This window comes from Onychomys torridus, chromosome 18, assembly GCF_903995425.1.
Source record: "Onychomys torridus chromosome 18, mOncTor1.1, whole genome shotgun sequence".
In the NCBI taxonomy this organism is placed as follows: domain Eukaryota; kingdom Metazoa; phylum Chordata; class Mammalia; order Rodentia; family Cricetidae; genus Onychomys; species Onychomys torridus.
Window position 1 is genome coordinate 44689716 of NC_050460.1, and position 7103 is coordinate 44696818.

A 7103-nucleotide genomic window follows, 5' to 3' on the forward strand; every position below is an offset into this window, starting at 1 on the left:
AATCCTACCTACAGCATAGGGCACTGAGTGCTGGCCCTTCAGGCCTCCCCCAAAGCCAGTGGTTGGGATTCTGTGATTGTCCCTGCCCAGCAATCGGCATGTTGACCCTGCCACCATCTCTAAGAGATGATTCTTTCTATTGCTGTTGAGATACAGTTTCTCTAGCCCAGGCTAAGCTCAAACATGAAAGCATCCTGTCTGCCTCCTGAGTGCTGAGGTCCTGAGTAAATCCCACCTAATCCCCTTCTTTCTTTTTTCTTTTTCTTTCTTTCTTACCTTTTTTTTTTTTTTTTTTAAGATATGTAGCCTCACCTGGGTCCAAACTTACCATCTAACCTAGGATGACCCTGAACGCCTCCTGCCTCCACTTCCTGAGTGCTGAGATTACTGGCATACACCACCAGGTTTATGCCATGCTGGTGTTGAAACCCAGGGCTCCAACTGACCTATATCACCAGTTTGATGACAAGGTTTTTTTGTTTGTTTTTTTGTTTGTTTGTTTTTGTTTTTCGAGACAGGGTTTCTTTATATAGCTTTGTGCCTTTCCTGGATCTCGCTCTGTAGCCCAGGCTGGCCTCAAACTCACAGAGATCTGTCTGGCTCTGCCTCCTGAGTTTTTAAAAAGACAAATTCGCCTGGCAGTGGTGGCGAACACCTTTAATCCCAGCACTCAGGAGGCAGAGCCAGGTGGATCTCTGTGAGTTTGAGGCCATCCTGGTCTACAGAGTGAGTTCCAGGAAAGGCACCAAATCTACACAGAGAAACCCTGTCTCAAAAAACCAAAATAAATAAATAAATAAAATTAAAAGATAAATTCTCAGGACAAGTGTGAACTAAGGACTGTGACAGACATGGAATGAAATGTTATAAAACCCATTGTTTATGCTAACTAATAAATATTTTTTAAGTACATAAATTTAGCACAGCAGGATGGCACAAGCCTTTGATCCTCACACCAAGGAGGCAGAGCAAGTAGATCTCTTGTGAGTTTGAGGCCAGCCTGGACTACAAGGTGAGTTCAGGGCCAACCAGAGCTACATAGTGAGACCCTACTTAAAAAAGAAAAGAGGGCTGGAGAGATGGCTCAGAGGTTAAGAGCACCGACTGCTCTTCCAGAGGTCCTGAGTTCAATTCCCAGCACCACATGGTGGCTCACAACCATCTGTAATGAGATCTGGCGCACTCTTCTGTATACATAATAAACAAACAAACAGACAAATAAATAAATGAATAATAAAAGAAAAGAAAAAAAAAACACATAAATTCTCAAGTGACAGACTGCCTCAGAAAAATCCCAGATGGGCAGCTCTTGGAGATTTCCTGAATGCTGGGTGCAAGGAACACGCCTGAAGGTCCCTGTACCAAGTGCTTATGGGGGCCTCCGGAAGGATGCGGAAACCCACTCCAGGTTCTCCCTGCGGATCTCTGCTTCAAGCAAGGCAAGCATCTCCTGCTGTCTGAACCCGGCTAGTTCTCATCATACTTGGCCTCCCCTACTCCCGGTCCCTTCTTATCCAGAAAGTCCCGCGTCTCCCTTGGAATTCCCATGCTGCTCCAGCCCATGAGTTGGAAAGCTTCCTCTGAATTCCCAGAGGCTGAGGGCATGGGTTCCCGGATGGGGCCTTGGTACCAGAGCCTTGCATAAAAGAAATACTTCCCAAAACTTTGCTGAGCACTGGATTGGATAAACCGCACCGGGGAGCGGAAGTGGGCGTTGCCAGTGACTGGATGCCCAGACAGAAGCCGGAGCATCCTGCACGCTGGGTCAAGAGAGGAAATGGTGATGGAGAGGAAGCGAGCGTGGCTATAAGCAGGCTAACCGCAGAGGGCCGAGTCTTGTTTGTTCTCTGCCCGCGATGACTTTTAGAAACCCAACGTTTTAGCCTTATTTTGGGATTTGGTTTCTGGTCGGAAGCCTTCTCCATTGGCTCAGCTGGAGACAGGGAGGGGCCCTTTAAGGAGGACTGGCCCTCCATCAGACTCAGCAACGCTTTCATTTCGTGGGAATCAGAAGGTGGAGGCGGAAGCGTGGAGGGCAGAAGGGCCTGCCCAGTTGGGGTTCTTCCGCAGCCGTTAGCGGCCTTTACCTCACTGACAACAGTGCACAATTGTGTAACGGCCCAGTTTCCCCTTTCTCTGCGGTTCCCAGAAGCTTTGAGCCAGCCCTGCTACCTGAGGGTGTCCGTGTCTGTACCCCGCTGGGTTGGTTCCGCTTCATAGATCTGCTTTTTCTCGTTAACCTGCAGAAATTGGCCTTAAGCTCTGTGTAAAATAAGAAGGGACAATGGATGCGGTGGCTCAGGGTGGTAATTCTAGCCTTTGGGAGGTTGATGTGGAAGGGTCAGTTCAAAATCATCCTTGGCTGACGAGAGATGAGACCAGCTTGGGTTAAATGAGACTCGTCCTTTCCTCCTCCTCCTCCTCCTCCTCCTCCTCCTCCCTCCTCCTCCTCCTCCTCCTCCTCCTCCTCCTCCTCCTCCTCCTCCTCCTCCTCCTCCTCCTCCTCCTCCCTCCTCCTCCTCCTCCTCCTCTCCTCCTCCTCCTCCTCCTCCTCCTCCTCCCCTCCTCCTCCTCCTCCTCCTCCTCCTCCTCCTCCTCCTCCTCCTCCTCCTCTCCTCCTCCTCCTCCTCCTCCTCCTCCTCCTCCTCCTCCTCCTCTCCTCCTCCTCCTCCTCCTCTCTTCTCCCTTGTCTTTTTTTTCTTTTCTCTTTCTTTTCTTTTCTTTCTTCCTTCCTTTTTTCTTTTCTTTTTTTAGGGGCGGCGGGTGTGTGTGTGTTTGTTTTGTTTTGAGACAGTTTCCCTGTGTGTGGCCCTGGCTGTCTTGGAACTCACTCTGTAGACCAGGCTGACCTGGAACTCACAGAAATTGGCCTGCCTCTGCCTCTGCCTCCTGAGTGTGGGACTAAAGGTGTGCACTACTACCCAGCGTGGAGACATTTTCTTAATTAAGAGCCCCTTCCCTCAGATGGCTTTAGCTGCGTCAAGCTGACATCAAATAGGCAGCAAAAGGTCACAGCTGTTGACTGGAATGGCTGAGACACAGTCTCAGGTCTTGGTGATAACCTTGGGCTTCTAGTACCACACCCATAAGGCCATGCGTGGGAATGGACAGCAAAAGTATCAATGGGTGGACTCCCAGACCAAAGGAATGAGGGATGCTTTCTTCCTGTGCACCTGATCTAAAATAACACCGATGGTTTGTTTGTTCCTGACGTGGGTCCTCCTGTGTCGGCCCAGGCTGGCCTCTCACCTTCCTCCTGCCTAAGCCACCCGAGGTCTAGGATCACAGGCCTGCACCACCATACCCCAGTTACGCTAACATTTGTAACACAAATGGAGAATATTGTTAGGTTTGTGATGTCTCAATTATAGTTAGGAAAGTGGGGGTTGGGGATTTAGCTCAGTGGTAGAGTGCTTGCCTAGCAAGCGCAAGGCCCTGGGTTTGGTCCTCAGCTCAAAAATAAATAAATAAATAAATAAATAAAACAAACAAACAAAAAAAAAAGAAAGTGATGAGCCCACTCCCATATGACTGACTCACTTTCCCTCAAATCCAAGAGATACTGGCTTTGAACTCTCTTGAACCTCCAATCCTACCTCCCTCCACCTCCAAAGGGCTGGGATTATGAGTGTATGCCACCATTCCTATCTTTAACAACAGTCAGCTGAATTATTTGAGGGAAATGAGCCCTGCCATGGTGGCGCTTGATGAGCCTGAAGCCTGCAGAGCAGTTAGGGAAGGGCAGAGATTCTAGTAAAAGCTGATGCCAAAGGTAATCTGAGAACAGAATCCTTCCTCCTCCAGGGAACCACAGCCTTAAGGTTGTTTAGTTGGACGAAGGCCACCACATTTTGGAAGGGAATCTGGCTTTTTGTTTTGTTTTGTGCTGTTGCTTATTTGAAACTCAAATGTAGTCAAGGATGGCCTTGAACTTCTGTTGGGATTATGGGCTTGTACCACAAGGAAATCTGTTTTACTCAAAGTCCAGTGATTAAAAAATTAATCCTATCTCCCAAATGCTTCGCAGAAACATAAACAATGCTGGGTTTTGTTTTGTAGTCAGGGTGGTTCTTAGAGCCTTGGGCATTCGAATCTAGTTACCATTAAATTAGACTCAGCCTCAGAACAATATTTGCTCTGACAGGCTGACACACGAGGTTCACCATCTTAGACACCCACTAGCTTTGGCCTGGGCCTTGATTAAGACATGTGCTTCAGAATGCTTTGGAGGGGCTACATATGAGTACTAAGCACAGTCTGGCCTGTGTGAGCCTTATCAGGTCATGGGACAATGTTGATCCTTTCTCTACAGCCTGGCAACTGTCTCTGTGGCAGCCACTGATGGATGGTTCCATTCTTGGAGAGCAGCCTGGTGCCCCATCTTCCAGATGTTCACTGCGCGGCTCTCCATTGCTCAGAAGACATGGTCGCCCTTGAGCTCCACCCTGAGGACGATGGTGGTACTGCACTTGCTAAAAGGTGCTGGGATCACTAACCTTTCTTCTCTACGGGGAGTTCCTCTGGGTCAGACCTCACCAGAGCATGGCCCTTCTTAGGTGTGTATGAAAGGGGTGATCCTAGAGTATCTGCTCCACTTCAGGCACGTCAGCTTCCTAAGGGACAGCCTGGCTTTCCCTGTAGTCTGTCAGAGTCACCCCTAGGGCAATCATTTGCATTTTCTTCCAGTCCTGCAAGACTGCTGCTTGTGTGCTGTTTCTAATAACTCACGTTCCCTTTCCTCGCCTCCCTTGAGGCAATCTAGAATATTCTCCAGGAGTCTTTAGAGAGTGTCTACTTGACACCTGGGAGTCCTACCCTCGGGAGCTGAGACCCAGGACTGTGATATAGAATCCTCCCAGGACAGCTGCGGCTGCTAGGCTCCTGGAGACTCCTGGGGATGTGTGTTCTGGGGATGTTTGTTCTGTCCCTCTGTCTCCAGGCTAGGGTCCCCTTGGGAACCAAAAGCACAGGCAGAGTTTCTGGTTCCAGATCCCTGTCTACAAAGGGAGGCAGAGGCAGATGGAACTCTCTGAGTTTGAGCCTACAGAGCGAGTTCCAGGACAACCAGGACTACACAGAGAAACTCTGTTTCCAAAAACCAAAAACAGGCCAGGCGGTGGTGGCACATGCCTGTAATCCCAGCACTCGGGAGGCAGAGGCAGGTGGATCTCTGTGAGTTCAAGGCCAGCCTGGGCTACAGAGCTAGTCCAGGACAGGCTCCAAAGCTACTGAGAAACCCTGGCTGGGTGGGGGGGGGTGAGTGGGGTTGGGGATTTAACTCCGTGGTAGAGCGCTTGCCTAGCTAGTGCAAGCTCCAAAAAACAAAACATACAAACAAACAAAAAACCCAAAACAAAAAAACAAAGCTCTAGCTTCCTTCTCAACTCCAAGAGCAGGGCTCTGGGTTGTGGTGTACGTATGAATCACACAGAAGTCTACTAACAGGCCTCTCTTGGACCCAGCTCTCCCATTGTGCAATGTACCTCATTTTCATTATCCATTTGTCAGTTGATGGACAGCTAGGCTGTTTCCAATTTCTGGCTCTTATGAATAGAGAACAAAGAACATGGATCAACAAGTGTCTCTGTAGTAGGATGGAGAGTCCTCTGGTAGATGCCCAAGTGTGGATCTTGAGGTAGATCTACCCCAGCTTCCATAGTGGCTGTACAAGTTTGCACTCCCACCAGCAATGGATGAGTGTTCCTCTTACCACACATCCTCACCAGTATGAGCTGTCATTTATTTTATTGATCCTGGCCATTCTGGCTGATGTAAGATGAAATCTCAAGTTTTGATCTGCATTTCTCTGATGGTTCAGGATGTTGAACATTTTTAAGTGTTTCTCATCCATTTGTGTTTCATCTTTTGAGAATTCTGTCCTTAGTTCTGTACCTCATTTTTTCATTGTTTCTTTCTTTCTTTTTTTTTTTTTTAAACCAGAGCTGAGGACCGGTGTATATGGCAATTTATATGGCAAACCCAGGGCCTTGTGCTTGCTAGGCAAGTGCTCTACCACTGAGCTAAATCCCCAACCCTTCATTGTTTCTTGATGTTTGATTTTTTTTTTTTTTTTTTTTTAGTTCATGTTTTAGATACCAACCTTCTCTCACGTGTATGAAGACCTTAAGATCTTGGATATCCTTTGCCATACAGACGTTTTTTCAGCTTTGAGAAGTCCCACTTTTTCTTCTTTGTGCTTGTACTACTGGTATTCTGTTCAGAGTCTTTTCCTGTGCCAACGAGTTCAAGACTATTCCTCGTTTTTCTCTTCTATCAGACCCAGGGCATCTTGGTCTTCTGTTGAGGTCTTTGATCCATTTGGAGTTGAGTTTCATCCAAGGTAATAACTATGGACCTACCTGCATTCTTCCACATGCAGCCTCCAGTCTGAACAGCACTATTTGCTGAAGATGCTGTTTTTTCTCCAGTGTGTAATTTCAGCCTGTCAAAAACCAGCTGTCTGCCAGGTGTGGTGGTGTAGCCTTTAATCCTAGCACTCAGGAGGCAGAGGCAGACTCATCTCTAGGAATTTGAGGCCAGCCTGGTCTACAGAGTGAGTTCCAGGACAGCCAGGGCTGTTACACAGAGAAACCCTGTCTCAAAAAAAACAAAACAAAACAAAACAAAAAAAACAATCAAAAAAAAAATTCTTTGTCTTGAAATGTTTTCATTTTTTCATTAAACTGTTCGTGTTTTGTGTGTCTTTTGTTTGTTGTTTGTTTTGAGACAGGGTCTCACTAGCTTTGGCTGACTTGAACTTGCTATGTAGACTAAGATAACGTCAAACTCACAGGATACACTGTAAGACCCTGTCTCAAAAAGAGAAAGGGAAAGAAATCTGTTTTCTCTACAAACATAGTAACTAATACAGCCAGTAGAGAAAAGGGAAATAAGACCATTCAGAAGGGGGGGGGGAGAGCGAGCGAGCTCTGAGCTGACATGAGTTGGTGGGTGGCTACTGCTGTGGGATATGTCACATCTCTGATTGATGCAGGCCTCTCGATTTTTATTTTCATTTATTTATTTTTATTTTATTGAGACAGGGTTTCTCTGCATAGCCCTGGCCATCCTGGAACTTGCTCTGTAAACCAGGTTGACCTTGG

General features: G+C 47.4%; 1 long non-coding RNA gene across 2 annotated transcripts; it reads left to right on the top strand.

Moving 5' to 3' along the window:
- Positions 1 to 1738: 1738 nt before the first annotated feature.
- On the top strand, positions 1739 to 6269 carry LOC118570017. Of its 2 annotated transcripts, none has more exons than XR_004943111.1 (3): positions 1739 to 1780; positions 4313 to 4556; positions 6081 to 6269. It is a non-coding gene; the product is annotated as an uncharacterized LOC118570017 (long non-coding RNA). The 2 variants fall into 2 exon arrangements; XR_004943110.1 differs by having other exon boundaries at positions 1745 to 2202.
- The last annotated feature ends 834 nt before the right edge of the window (positions 6270 to 7103 follow it).